General features: G+C 38.2%; 1 long non-coding RNA gene across 1 annotated transcript in view; it reads left to right on the forward strand.

The window, feature by feature from the left end:
* Positions 1-14,267, forward strand: part of LOC103010119 (uncharacterized) — a 99,834-nt gene that overhangs the window by 8,105 nt on the left and 77,462 nt on the right. The window contains exon 2 of the long non-coding RNA XR_451335.2: positions 6,181-6,283. This is a non-coding gene — a long non-coding RNA (uncharacterized LOC103010119). The remainder of the gene's footprint in view (positions 1-6,180; positions 6,284-14,267) is intronic.

Genomic DNA, 14,267 nt, shown 5'->3' on the forward strand with positions numbered 1-14,267 from the left:
AATGTTTTCTTTATGTTTAATTTTTGATAGTTTGATTAATATGTGTCTTGGCGTGTTTCTCCTTGGATTTATCCTGTATGGGACTCTCTGTGCTTCCAGGACTTGATTAACTATTTCCTTTCCCATATTAGGGAAGTTTTCTACTATAATCTCTTCAAATATTTTCTCAGTCCCTTTCTTTTTCTCTTCTTCTTCTGGGACCCCTATAATTTGAATGTTGGTGCGTTTAATGTTGTCCCAGAGGTCTCTGAGACTGTCCTCAGTTCATTCTTTTTTCTTTATTCTGCTCTGCAGTAGTTATTTCCACTATTTTATCCTCCAGGTCACTTATCCGTTCTTCTGCCTCAGTTATTCTGCTATTGATCCCCTCTAGAGTATTTTAAATTTCATTTATTGTGTTTTTCATCATTGCTTGGTTCCTCTTTATTTCTTCTAGGTCCTTGTTAAATGTTTCTTGCATTTTGTCTATTCCATTTCCAAGATTTTGGATCATCTTTACTATCATTATTCTGAATTCTTTTTCAGGTAGACTGCCTATTTCCTCTTCATTTGTTAGGTCTAGTGGGTTTTTACCTTGCTCCTTCATCTGCTGTGTGTTCTTCTGTCTTCTCATTTTGCTTATCTTACTGTGTTTGGGGTCTCCTTTTCGCAGGCTGCAGGTTCGTAGTTTCTGTTGTTTTTGGTATCTGTCCCCAGTGGCTAAGGTTGGTTCAGTGGGTTGTGTAGGCTTCCTGGTGGAGGGGACTAGTGCCTGTGTTCTGGTGGATGAGGCTGGATCTTGTCTTTCTGGTGGGCAGGTCCACGTCTGGTGGTGTTTTGGGGTGTCTGTGGCCTTATTATGATTTTAGGCAGCCTCTCTGCTAATGGGTGGGGTTGTGTTCCTGTCTTGCTAGTTTTTTGGCTTAGGGTGTCCAGCACTGTAACTTGCTGGTCGTTGAGTGAAGCTGGGTCTTGGCGTTGAGATGGAGATCTCTGAGAGATTTTCGCCGTTTGGTATTATGTGGAGCTGGGAGGTCTCTTGTGGACCAGTGTCCTGAAGTTGGCTCTCCCACCTCAGAGGCACAGCCCTGATGCCTGGCTGGAGCACCAAGAGACTTTCATCCACATGGCTCAGAATAAAAGGGAGAAAAAATAGAAAGAAAGAAAGAGGATAAAATAAAATAAAATAAAGTTATTAAAATTAAAAATAAAAAATAATTTTTAAGGAAAAAAGAATTTTTAATGTAAAAAAAAAAAAAAAATGGACGGACAGAACCCTAGGACAAATGGTGAAAGCAAAGCTATACAGGCAAAATCTCACAGAGAAGCATACACATACACACTCAGAAAAAGAGGAAAAGGAGAAAAAATAATATATCTTGCTCCCAAAGCCTACCTCCTCAATTTGGGATGATTCATTGTCTATTCAGGTATTCCACAGATGCAGGTACATCAAGTTGTTTGTGGAGATTTAATCCGCTGCTCCTGAGGCTCCTGGGAGAAATTTCCCTTTCTCTTCCTTGTTCGCACAGCTCCTGGGTTTCAGCTTTGGATTTGGACCCGCCTCTGCGTGTAGGTCGCCTGAGGTCGTCTGTTCTTTGCTCACACAGGACGGGGTTAAAGCAGCAGCTGCTTCGGGGGCTCTGGCTCACTCAGGCCGGGAGGAGGGAGGGGCACGGATGCGGGGCGAGCCTGCGGCGGCAGAGGCCGGAGTGATGTTGCACCAGCCTGAGGCGCGCCGTGCGTTCTCCCGGGGAAGTTGTCCCTGGATCACGGGACCCTGGCAGTGGTGGGCTGCACAGGCTCCCGGGAGGGGCGGTGTGGATAGTGACCTGTGCTCACACACAGGCTTCTTGGTGGCGGCAGCAGCGGCCTTAGCGTTTCATGCCCGTCTCTGGGGTCCGCGCTGATAGCCGCGGCTCATGCCCGTCTCTGGAGCTCGTTTAAGCGGCGCTCTGAATCCCCTCTCCTCGCGCACCAGGAAACAAAGAGGCAAGAAAAAGTCTCTTGCCTGTTCGGCAGCTCCAGACCTTTTCCTGGACTCCCTCCCGGCTAGCTGTGGCGCACTGCTGCCTTCAGGCTGTGTTCATGCAGCCAACCGCAGTCCTCTCCCTGGGATCGGACTGAAGCCTGAGCCTCAGCTCCCAGCCCTGGCCCGTCCTGGCGGGTGAGCAGACAAGCCTCTCGGGCTGTTGAGTGCTGGTTGGCACCGATCCTCTGTGCAGGAATCTCTCCGCTCTGCCCTCCACACCCCTGTGGCTGTGCTCTCCTCCGTGGCTCCGAAGCTTCCCCCCTCCGCCATCCGCAGTGTCCGCCTGCGAAGGGGCTCCCTAGTGTGTGGAAACCTTTCCTCCTTCACAGCTCCCTCCCACTGGTGCAGGTCCCATCCCTATTCTTTTGTCTCTGTTTTTTCTTTTTTCTTTTGCCCTACCTAGGTACGTGAGGAGTTTCTTGCCTTTTGGGAGGTCTGACGCCTTCTGCCAGCGTTCAGTGGGTGTTCTATAGGAGCAGTTCCACATGTACATGTATTTCTGATGTATCTGTGGGGAGGATGGTGATCTCTGCATCTTACTCTTCCGCCATCTTCTCCTCTCTCCTATATGATCTTTACAAAGAAATTTTGTAGCCTTATTGAGGAAAAATTTTAAAGATTTAAATAATTGGGAAGATATGCTTTTTCATGAACTGAAAAACAAAAAAACAAAACAAAAACCCAAAGCGAACATTGTTATATGGTCTCCATTTTGTATTTATTTTATATTTTAATTCCTACAACATCGTGTGAGATAGGTGTTATTGCCTCGAGTTTAAAGGTAAAGAAACTGTGGTTCTATAAATTCATGCAGTAAGTAGCATGGCCAGAACCTGAATATATATTTCTCTGTCTAAAGTCCCTGATTTTTCCACAGTACCACTGGAGTAAACACTGTTAATGCCCTACCCAGACACTCTCAGATACTTCTTACCAGCTTTGTGCATTCCTTTCCAGGCTTCTGCATGCCTTGCCACTGAGGTGTCATATATTTGACCTTCAGAGGATTACCCTTGGGCATTGGAGTCTCCTTGTTCACACAGAGTCAGGAACGTCTAGCAATTTTATATCCCTCCCATCCCCTGCAAAATTCCCAGACAATCCATGGCCTCCTTCCCAGTACAGAGAACTGGAAGTGCCTAGCAATTTCACATTCCCACATCCAATCTCTGAACGGTCCCTAGCCAACGACAGAACAGCTCCTTTGCTTCAAAGCTGAAATAACTTTGAGGTGTATTTTATGCTCCAGGGCCCCTGTAGAACTAGGGTGAGTCCAAGACCTCAACAAAAATTACACACTTTCTGGGCCTCTTCTCCTTTTCTATCCTGCCTCCTTCACTCCCTGAATAGTTTCTCCTGGGAGTAAATCCTTAAAAACACTTGGATCTGAAACCTTAGTTTATTTGGGAGAATATCATCTGCTAAACCTACATTATGAGAGAGATTTGTTTCAAATTCACAGTCCAGATAGTAGCCCCCAAATTAAGTGAATATGCTTTTTACATGAGCTTTATAAAATATGAGTATAAAATTGGTTGTAATAACGTTAAATGATCATTCAGTTAGAATACTGTTCATATAATTCAGTTATCTTTGCCAAGTGGTTTTATCTACCTGGCTTTCAGTTTTCTCCTTTGATAAATGAGTGTATTGGATCAGATATTCTCTAAGGCAGTGGATCTCAAAAGGAGGCAGTTTCATCCCCCAGAACACATTTGGTAAAATCTGGAGACGTTTGAGGTTGTCACAACTGAGGAGGAGTGCTGCTGATACTTCTAGTGGGTAGAGGCCAGGGATGCTGCTAAATAACCTGAAATGCCCTGGACAGCCCCTACAGCAACAAATCATCCAGCTCAAAATATCACTAGTGCTGAGATTGAGAAACCTTGATCTAAGGTCTTACTGTCTCTAAAATTCAGTGAACTATTAATTCTATCTTAGTTTACAGTATGTCAGTTCATCATTTTTGTGATCAATGCATTTTCTGTGAGAAACCAGTCAACTCAGTCAGCTTGATACTAACCAGTTAGTTACTGGTCTGTTTATAAGCAATTGATGGTCAGTTAAGGTAGACTACTTCTGCATGGGTACATAGCCTTTGTAACCTAACATTCAATGACCTACTTGCTGCTCTAGAAAATACTTTTTTAAAAATGTGAAACAGGGGATAGAGAGTACCTAGTGAAAGCAAATACAATGGTAATTTCTTTACATAAAGTGGCATGGACAAATTAAATAAAGTATGTAGCATGCCATTTTATGACACAGTAATCATAGACAGTTTAATTAAAGAGCTATATGAGTAGTATGCACTTTTGACTTTTTATATTAATCTCAGTAACTAAGAGAAACTAATTTAATACTCCTGATTTGCTGTTATTAATAGAGCAGGTTTCCAATGACATTTGCCATGTTATAGTTTTCTAGAACAGTGAACACATTAAAAGTAGCTATAGTTAGAAGTTCATTGGTTATATTTACAAAAAAAGTACCTATTCCAATTTTTTTTACTTGACGTGTATCATGGTCATTGTGAATTGCTTGTGTTTAATGTGCCATTAAAACACCCTAAATTAAATGATGTAATGCTACACTATCTACTTCTGTATTTTATCCATTTTAAAGCTTAATTGCTTTATAATGAAGCATAATGTAGAGTCAAATACGGGAGCAAATGAAGAAGAAAGTATTAAAATTCCATGATGTAATTAATTCCACATACTTTATAAAAGATCTCTTTCTATGAAATCATCATTGTGTAAGAAATAAAGAAACTTGTAGAAGGACAAAGTATTTTGGATTAATAATGAAGTACATGAGGTGGATGAAGAAAAATGAAATAAAAACATAAAATCTGGACTCCAAAGGTTAGAGGCTTGGTTCTGCTGGCTGGCTTTACTCTTGTTTCTAGGTTCAGAAAAGGAATGTAAATACAATAAAATAAGCCTAGAGGGCTGTAAAATGATTCCACGGTGAGATGGATTAGGTTAAACTGCTTCACCCAAATACAGCACAGCAATGATATAACAAGCTCCCAAGGGACAAATGGAAAATCCCTCACTGGTGCTGTGTTCAATAGCGGAGCATTTAAGCTTTTGGAAATCAAAACTATGATATCATGTTTTGTGTGTCTTTCTCAAACTGCTACTTGATATTTTATTATTATATTTCTTTATGATCAGGATTTTGTGGACTGTACCTTGAAGATCAATAATTGGAAATGCAGAGATAAGTTTACATAAGACAGAAAGATATAATGTAGCAGTGCTGTGGTCTGTTTCTGTTCCCCCAAAATTCATATGTTGAAATCCTAATGCCAGATGTGCTGGTATTAGGAGGCAGGGCCTTTGAGAGGTAATTAGGCCATGAAGGTGGAGCCTAATTAATTGTATTAATCTTGTAGTGCCTCACGAAAGAGACTCCACAGAGGTCTCTGACCCATTCCACCATGTAAGGATACAACCAGGAGATACATCCAGGAAGAGGGCCCTCACCCACCCACCCATGCTGGCACCCTGATCTTGGACTTTCCAGCCTCCAGAACTGTGGGAAATAAATTTCTGTTGTTTATAAGCTACCCAGTCTATGGTATTTTGTTATAGCAATTCCAACTGACTAAGATAAGCAATATTCAAACTATCTATTTTTTTTCTCATTTTTCTCATGACCCATGGGAAAAATAGCCTACCAATTCCCATGAACAATACATAGCACGTTAGTTATGTATCCACATACCTTTACAACTCAAGATAATTTTTGAATGAAAGTACTTGTGAATGTTTTAATTAAATGGTTAGCTATCTATTTTAATATAAGAAAAAAGGTAGGTCTATTTATAGAGTGTACATAAAGCTTGGAGATGTGGAAAAATATGTAGAATATAATCAAGGACATCTTCACTCTGTAAAATAATAATGCTGTCTGTGTTTCCAGACTTCATGAATACTGATATGGAACAATCTCTAAGATGTGTTATTAATCGGGGGGAAAGCAAATTGCAAAACAATATGTACTACTATATTATTACATTTATATAACAGTCAAATGCATGTTTATATCCATATGGGATGAACTCATAAGAAAATTATATGGTGGTAGGGATGAGAGAGGGAATTGAAGGGAATTCAAGAGAGAATTTTATTTTGACAGTATGTTTGAAATTTTTACAGTGTGAAAATGGTTATAGAGCACCAACCACTTCAGTATTTTAACTCTGATCAGCAACAGATCACTTTCAAGCACTTCATATCTGACCCTGATGCTTCAGTCACTGTGAGTATGAGGGTGGACTCATTTCATGTGAAGGGTCCTGGGCGAATTGTTGGAGATTTAGGTTATAATCCTCCCTCTGGTACAAACCACCTGAGTGATCTTGAGCTAATCACCATTTCCCTAAGCTCCAGTCTCCCCATCCATAAATAATGATTTCTAAGGTCTTGTCTCGCTTTACTATTTCAGCTGATCAGAAGTCAGGTAAAAGTATGCACCAATCCAGTGGACCTATGCTGGCTGGCTCTTAAAACTCCTCACTTCATGGTTGTGTCACACTATCCTTTTGAGAAAGTGAAAATTAGCACTGCTAGTAAAAGAGTGCCTCCAATGGGACACGGACAAAGTCAAGTAAACAGTGTTTATACACAGAAGGACCCACCACAACTGAAAATAGGACTAATGACCCCTCTTTGTAAGTGATTTTTGCTTTTTTTATCAGTGATGTCCCCAGGCCAGCATTACTACCCTACCTCATGAAGAAAGATTACTGAGAATCTAATTGCTAAACTGCTCCTTCTTCTTGACAAGACCCTATCCAAGACAGGAGTCCATGATCTCCCTTGGAAATATCAAGCACAAGTCCACACCTATAAACAGCCCCTCTTAAATCACCATTATGAGGTGCCCCAAGGTTTCATGTGGGGTATGTCCTCATTTGCTACAGCCTACTAAATAAATCTGACTTTGACTGCAGATATGTGCCTGGCTCTTTGACTACTAGGATTTGACACTTCCTTTTGACCATCAAAAATATCATTCATGTAACATAAACCGCATCTTTTGTCAAAAGATACTTCTTTTACTGAAAGAACACCCTTATTTTGAAATGCTATTGAAATAAAACATAAAAACAATAGCAAGAGGGGTTAATCTATATCCTTGAAGACAGTTTTATTTATATTCTCAAATTATCATCCCGTTCCTCATACCTACATCACTTCATTAATTATCTAGGCCTTTCTTTCACTGGTAACTTTAACATATCCACAAATTGTAGTCATTTACATTCGGAAACATGATGAACATCCTTTAAGAGATTTGTATTAGTTATATATTGCTGTATAACAAATTACCCCAAAATTTACTGACTTAAAGCAACAAACATTTATTATCTCACAGTGAGTTGTGGGCTAAGAATTTGAGTGGCTTAGCTGGATAGTCCTGGCTGGTTCAAGGTCTGTCATGAGATCCTGACTCTTTCCTTCAACCTCATGGAGACTAAATAGGTGGTTTAGTGTAAATTAATTTCTGAGCAATCTATTTCCTTATTAACATGTGTGCCATTGAATAATTGTAATCCAGTCACAGACATTTTAGTATGTATTTTCCACACGTACGTGTCATATGAAGGCCTCATAATAACCCTGTGGATCCAGTTTTCAAATGAAGAAACTGAGGCTTGGAGAATTTAAGTATCTTACCCTGTATCGTATAGCTATGGGGAGATAGAATCAGGATACGAAAAAAATTTTTGTTTAACACCCAAACAATACTTTTTGTACAAGATCAGAGCTTCTAGAGAAAATAATTTTTTAAAAATAAAGAAGAAGAGAAGAAGTAGGAATATTTGTTAATTGGGTCCTTACTTGATAACATAAATGTTTACATACATCATCACGCTTAATCAAGTCCATTCTCTTGTTTAATCAAGTCTGTTTACAATTGCTAGTCCAGAAATCTCTCCGTTTTGGTAAAAATTCCCTTCAAAATATTTTCCAAATAAGCAGTAAACTCATATCACCAGGAATGCCAAAATTCTCTCATCCATATGTGAGCACTGTGGTCTTTTAAAGGGGAAGTCATTATATTTTGTCTCAATATCTTTTGCATCACTTTTCTATGTTCTGTTCCTCCTGAATACTTTTCTATCACATTTTTCTTCCTTCTGCGGAATAGAGAAAGATCAAATATGTTATTTATACCTTTCAGTAAAATGACTACAGTGAGAAGAAGTTTCTGTCAAATATTTTGTTTCTTCTCTGCTTTGGCATTTTGAGGCAGTTATTTCTAACTGGCTATTCAGAAGAGAGCAAGAAGGAAAGAATTCAGAGAAAGGTACATTGAGTAGGACCTAAGTCTTTCAATATTTAATGTGAAAAAGAAGATTAAACTGCACTTAATTTCAGATAGTAGTTTTCAACACTGAAAGGTATAGATATCAGAGAAAGAGGAAACATCAGAAATACAGTTTATGTAAAACTATACTAAACAGGGTTACTTGTGTGCTCTCATATGCAGTTTGAAATATCTATCAAGTGAAGCTATGCATTTTCTTTGATCACAACATTAAACATTAAGCTAACAGTGCAGTGGAAGTAATTCAAGATTTGGAGTCAGCAAGAAATGATTTCAGGTTCTAGTTTTACCATTACTGGTTATGTAACCTTGGACAACCTGTCTGTGACACTTTGTGTATCTGTAAAATGGGAGTAATAATCGTGCCTATTTTTCCTGGTTGTGGTAAAGATTAGAACTAACGTAGATAATTTGCCTAATACAGAGTAAAAGCTCAGGAAGTGACACTTTAATGAGTCTTAGTTTACATTTATTTATTTGCTTATGGAAAAAATGTGCTAATTTAGGAGAGCTAGAAAGAGAAATGTTTCTTCACCCCTTCCTAGCTACTCGGTTCTTAGATCTCCAGTACTTGGACCTCCACCTGTTCTTAGATCAATTTACCCTCGCCCAGTAAGTGCTTCTTCTGAAGCCGGAAGCTGCTTTGAGAAGCATACCTCCTTTTAAGAAATAACTTCCTTTGTGCAAAGTTTCCAGATGTCAGGTAGGCTTACCTCACCTATGTTTCTGGTTAGTAGACTGCAGATTTTAGATTATTATTTTCTTAAATGTAAGCAAGACTTTCAAAATGAGTTCCCAATCAAAAATACTAAGGTATTCACATTAGCTAGCTTGATAAAATGGATATGTGTGCTTGTGCTTCCAATCCTCATTGAATGTGAAGTTGACAGACAAGAAAAATCCTTTTAAACTTTACAGATATAAGCTTTTATTTGCTTAAAGCCAGAAAAATACCCCATAAGAATATGTAACTAATTCTTAATCAGTTTTTGAAATTCTTCTGTGTAAACGGCTGCCAAAAATAAATGATATATTGATAGATCTTTATAGACTAATATTTAAATTACTTGCATGTGCTCAATCATGAACTGTGAGGAAATGAAAACTTATAAAAGACTGATTATTTCAAGTCAATACTGACTAGTTTGTTTTAGCAGTAGGAAAGTATAAAATCTGGCCTGTTTGAAGATACAAAGTTTGAGAAACTTTAAAGGAATTTGCCCTCTCCCAGTTGTCAGTAGGAATTCACCAACCTATGGGGACTCAGCTCAGTTCCACACAGGCTTATGTTTTAAATTCCTTGTTTATTTGGTATAGAAAGAACCTTTTTACAAAGAGTGATTTTTGGTTTTCCCCAAATCCCACCCCTGTGGATTTCCCCTGCAGTTTTGGAGCTTGAAAAGTACATTATAGTCATCCACCTCTCTTTCTTCCTATAAACCAGTGTTCACAGTACACTGCACCAGGGAGTTCACCCTGAAACATTCACACTCCTAAACCTTCATTACCCAGGATTCAAACTAGGCTGAACACTGTCATACTCCTGACAGCTCTGCACATATTCTCTTGCATTCTCTGTGGTTATAATGTGTCCTCTGTATATTGCTGTGGGGATAGCACAATTTAAGCTAATCATTGAATCGGGAATTTGAATCTTCACCTGAGTCTTGCACCCAAGAGCAGGGGGTAATGTTGGAATTACCTATAGCAAATCAATTATGGAAAATAAAATGGAGAAATGGAAATACAAATGAGATGTAAATAAAAAGTAATATAAATTGATGAGCTGGACTTCATTAAAATTAACAACTTCTGCCATGTGAAAGAAGATATCAAGAGAATTAGAAGGGAAGCCACAGACTAGGAGAAAATATTTGCAAAAGATGCATCTGATTAAAGACTGTTATCCAAAATTACAAAGAACTCTTAAAACTCAACAATAAGAAAACAAACAACCTGATTAAAAAATGGGCCAAAGACCTTAACAGATACCTCACCAAAGATATACAGGTGGCAAATAAGCATATGAAAAGATGTTCCATATCATATGTCATCAGGGAAATGCAAATTAAAACAACAGTGAGATACCACTACATGCCTGTTAGAATGGCTGAAATCCAGAACCCTGACAACAACAATTGCTGGTGAGGATGTTCTGCACAATGTACCCTCCTCTCAATTTTATTGTAAACCTAAAACTGCTCTAAAAAATAAAGTCTTTTAAAAAGTAATATAAAAGAATTGAAGTTCTTGCTAGACCTTAATGTTTGTTACATTTGTTGGAATGGAATTTTCTGAAGGTCTTATTCATAAATGTACCATCCATAGCCTAATACTGTGGCTGGCATAAAATAGGGACTGAAGTGAATTGAAATTCTTTATCCAAAATGAATTCCTTTTCTAGAAAGGAAAAACTGACCAAATTCATGGAAATCTATGTTCAAATTTAACTTCTAATTTGGTACCAGAGCTGGTCAGGTGTTTAGACTGAGCTTCTTGCCAAAAACTACCAAAACTGCCAGATGAAATATTAAAAGTACCTTCTTGAAAACATTGCCTAGATGATAAAACAGAAAGAATGATATGGCCAAACTTAAGAGAAGGCTGGAACCAGATAATTAGGCTGAGCATAGAAGCTAGTTTTGCCCTAAGGGTATTTGCTGAATTTGACTTTAAATTTTCACAATCTTGGTTTAGGATACAAAGGGCGAAATGCAGGCCTCCCAGAGGCTGGAGACAAGTAGGACTCTTCCCCTTGTAAATTTGATACCACAAGGGCAGGGTAACCGAAAACTAAGGTTAAAGCTGCCTACTCTGTATACACCCTCAGGGACTGCAAGGAATACCACTGCCTGGATGATGAGCAAAAGATGGCTTCATACGAAGTGCTCTGAAATGTTCAAGAACAAATGACTCTAATCTCACACACACTTTTCCAAAGGACAGGACAAGGGAAGACTTCCCAATTCAGTTTCATGTTACCAGATCCCTGATACAGAAACCTGAGAAGAAAAGTACAAGAAGGCCAACCTCACTCATGAACATAGATGCAAAAATCCTAGACACAATAATAATATAAGTGGAATCTTCAAGGTATAAAAAGATGAATACACTGGAGCAAGTTAATTTACCATTGAAAGTCAATTAATGTAAATTATTGCAGTATTATAAGATGGAAAATTCATATAATTAATGAAAGCACTCTAAAATTTAACATACATGCAGAATTTAAAAAAGGAAAAAATATTGTACACTTATAATTTTGTTCAGGGCTAGATATCATGTTAAGTGTTTTTTCCACTATACAATTTTTAAAAAGGGAAAAAAAAAACTTGTTAACAGCCTAGGAGTAGAACAGAGATTCTTCAATCTGCTAAAGAGTGACACTTTGAAAGATTTCGATTTGAGATAAGGATGCTCTACACAGTTATTCAACATTGTATGGCTTGTCCTCACTTCCACAGCCTTAAGGTAAGTAATTTAAGAAAACCCATAAATGGAGAGACATACATTTTCCTGAATTGAAAAACTCAAAATTGTCAATATATCAATTCTACTCAAGTTGTTTTATAGAGTCAGTGGAATCCCAGTCAAAATCTTGAAAGTACTTTTGTGAAATATGAAAAGATGGAAAGTTGATTCTAAAATTTATATAGAAGAGAAAAGTGGTAAGGAAAGTGAGGACTCTCGTAGAGAAGAATAAGGTGCAGAAATTTTCTGACTAGATGTTGTGGCTTATTATAAAGCTGCGGTAATCAGGAATGTGTGGAATTGGTGCTTGGATAGAAAATAGACCAAATAGAATAGAAAGAGAACACAGAAACAGACCAACTCATATATGGGCACTCCATATATGAAAAAAAGGACAAGGAATATTTGCTGATCAGCAGGGAAGAATAGACTACTGAAGAATGTTTCTGGCTTAATTTGGAATCCATGGATAAAAAATAAAAATTAGAAACAAGACAGGGATATCCTTTCTCACTACTCCTATTCAACATTGTTCTGTAAATCATAGCTCATTCAATAAGGCAAGAAAAAGAAGTAAAAGTATACAGTTTGGAAAGAAAGAAATAAGAATATGTCTATTTGCAGATGATATAATTGTCTATATAGAAAACATGAAAGGGTCTTAAAAACAAAACAACTCCTGGAACTGTAAGCAAATTTAGCAAGGTCTCAAAAACAAAGTCAATGTACAGTAGTAGTCAACTGCTTTTCTATATACCACCAATAAATAATTTGAATTTTAAATTAAGAAATCTGTACTTTTTAAAACAGCACCAAAAAAATGAAGTGCTTGGGCATAAATCTAACAAAATATGTGCAGGGTCTATATGTGAAAACTGCAAAACACTGAAGAAAGAAACCAAAGAAGATACACATAATTAGACAATCTGTGTTCATGGATTGGAAAACTTGATACAGTTAAAATGTCAACTCTTCCTAATGTGATCTAAAGATTTAATGCAATTTCAATGAAAGTCTCAGTAAGCTTCTTTTATAAAAAGATATCTATAAACTGATTCTGAAATTTACACAAAAAGGCAAAATTACTAGAATAGCCAAAACAATTCTGAAAAGGAAGAACAAAGCTAGAGAACTCACATTACCCAGTTTTATGATCTACTATAAGGCCACAGTAATCAAGGCAGCCTGGTATTGGCAAAAGCATAGACATAAAAATCATTTCCAGGTAGGTTTAGTTAATACATAAACTAAATATGTTATACAATGGAATATTACTCAGCCATAAAAAGAAACAAAATTGAGTTATTTGTAGTGAGGTGGATGGACCTAGAGTCTGTCATACAGAGTGAAGTAAGTCAGAAAGAAAAAAACAAATACCGTATGCCAACACATATATATGGAATCTGAAAAAAAAAAAAATGGTCATGAAGAACCTAGGGGCAAGACGGGAATAAAGACGCAGACCTACTAGAGAATGGACTTGAGGATATGGGGTGGGAGGGTAAGCTGGGACAAAGTGAGAGAGTGGCATGGACATATATACACTACCAAATGTAGAATACATAGCTAGTGGGAAGCAGCCGCATAGCACAGGGAGATCAGCTCGGTGCTTTGTGACCACCTAGAGGGGTGGGATAGGGAGGGTGGGAGGGAGGGAGACGCAAGAGGGAAGAGATATGGGAACATATGTATATGTATAACTGATTCACTTTGTTATAAAGCAGAAACTAACACACCATTGTAAAGCAATTATACTACAATAAAGATGTTTAAATAAATAAATAAATAAATATGTATTAGTTTTTGATTTCTGCATAACAGGTTACCACAAACTTAGCAGCTTAAAATGACATCCATTTATTAGCTCACTTTCTGTAGTTCAGAAGTCCAGACACAGCATGGCTGGGCTCTCTGCTCAGAGTCACACACATACATCAGGCTAAAATCAAGATGTCAGGCTATGTTCTTATCTGGAGCTCCGTCATCTTCTAAGCTTATGAGGTTGTGGTGGAATTCAGTTTCTTGCAGTTTAGGCCTGGGTCCCTGTTTCCTCGCTGGCTGTCAGCAGATGGCAATTCTCGGCTCCTAAAGGCTGCCTACATTACTTGCTGTGTGTACCCTCCATCTTCAGAGCCAGCAATAGATAAGCTCCTTTGTATCAAATCCCTCTCACTTTTTGAATCTCTTACCAGGAAGAGTGCCATCCTGAGGCAGGAGATAGATGGCTCCAGGCTGGACATTTACAACTGGCCTCCTATTTCCTATTTACATTTCTTGGGGCGAGAAAAAGATGGGCTTCAGGCTGGACACTTACAACTAGCCTCCTGTTTGCATTTCCTGAGACAGGGGATAGGTGGGTTCCAGGTTAGATATTTACAACCAGCCTCCTGTTTGCTCTCTGAAATGGAAGTAACAACAGAAACAGGGTAAATAACCA

Source organism: Balaenoptera acutorostrata, chromosome X (assembly GCF_949987535.1).
Source record: "Balaenoptera acutorostrata chromosome X, mBalAcu1.1, whole genome shotgun sequence".
In the NCBI taxonomy this organism is placed as follows: domain Eukaryota; kingdom Metazoa; phylum Chordata; class Mammalia; order Artiodactyla; family Balaenopteridae; genus Balaenoptera; species Balaenoptera acutorostrata.